Consider the following 1,595-nt stretch of genomic DNA (forward strand, 5'->3'; position numbering starts at 1 on the left):
AATAATAATGTAAAAATACGACCCAGACAGGTGGGAACCTAACGGGGGGTAACTAAATGCGGAATAAGTGTAAAAAGTCATACAAGCAAATATAACAACAAAAGTTATGCGGATATTTTTTGTGATTACTAATTTTTTCGCAATTTTGCGTTTGGCGGCTTTGTAGAAGTCGTGTTGCGAATTGTAACTGAAAGTATATGATTAATGCACATACGTTTATAAAAGAGAAATCCTGCGTTAAAAATACAGTATAAACTGATTATTCCACTTCAGTGGTGATAGTGATACTAATATTTTTGGTTAGGAATACTTTACGCTGTACTTAAAATGTGGACAAGCATTGCGCTTTCAACAGCACGTATATCCAAAAATCTCAGAGGTAACACAAATTTATGATTGACAGCGTAAATAAAACGGGTGCGTAGGACGATTTCCACCATAATCATTGGTATTCGACTTTACGGATTGCCCCTAAAAGAGCACTTTCGATTTCGGTAAAACTGATGATTTGCATACCGGTTACCTTCCATAAATAGTCAATTTTTTTAACAGAATATCGTATTGCTTTAATTGAATGAAATCAATGCGATACTTCTTGTAGTCCTTATATACTAAAAAATAGTCAATATTTTAAGGTTATCATTGAAATTCAAAGGGCATCTATTTTTAGTAATTATATCTAAGTAAAATTTAGTGGATACATCTTACTTTAATGTCATATATAAAAATTTTCATTATTTTAGAATGAAATAGCGATTTAATATCCTTTGGCTAATATTTTCCTTATAACCCACATATTAATTTTAGCTTTAGTTTATACCACATTTATCTCATTTGAGTTAATTATGTTGATCTTAATATTAATATTTCGTACATTTAAAATGTAGTGATTAGAATAAGCGAGTTTACGACTTGTATACATGAATTTCAGCTTTGATCCTTGCGGATAAAACATATACGGGCACATGAGAAATTAGCTCTTCCTTACTGTGTTTTTGTTTGGGTGAGTCAAGTAAATTTCGTTATTAAAAAAATTAGAAAATATCAAGCGATTGCACAGTTGAGGCACACATTTATCTGCATACGCAGGAGGTAACACCAATAAAATATTTTATAGTTGATGGAAATACGGTTTGTTGTTCAATGGATGTAGGACCTAAAAGGGCACTCAATAAAAAGAGAAATTTATTTAAATCGCCTACTTTTAAACATTTATCATACAGACGGACATGCATTTGATTGCAGTTAAAGAGTGGCAAATTCAGCAATAGCCGACAAGAGCTGTGTGGTGGAAGAGGTCAGAAGATTTATTATATTTGTTAAATGTAAGTTTTTCTATTTCTTCTACAGGTATGATTGAAAAGTTGAACGCGAACAGATTACTGGGGACTGCATTTCCCCTTCCTCTGCTTAAGAGTCAAAAATAGCAGAAAACTACAGATATTTTCTTAGACACATCTTAGTAAACATATACCCAGATGTGAATTCTCGATCATAAATATGGCACAATAATCAAATTGGCACACAAACTTTTCGAAGTCTAAAGTTCGTATTCAAACCACATAAACTCAGTATGCGTTACAAATGCGAACAGT

Source organism: Bactrocera latifrons, unplaced genomic scaffold, assembly GCF_001853355.1.
Source record: "Bactrocera latifrons isolate USDA-ARS-PBARC rearing strain unplaced genomic scaffold, ASM185335v1 scaffold_807, whole genome shotgun sequence".
NCBI classification, from domain to species: domain Eukaryota; kingdom Metazoa; phylum Arthropoda; class Insecta; order Diptera; family Tephritidae; genus Bactrocera; species Bactrocera latifrons.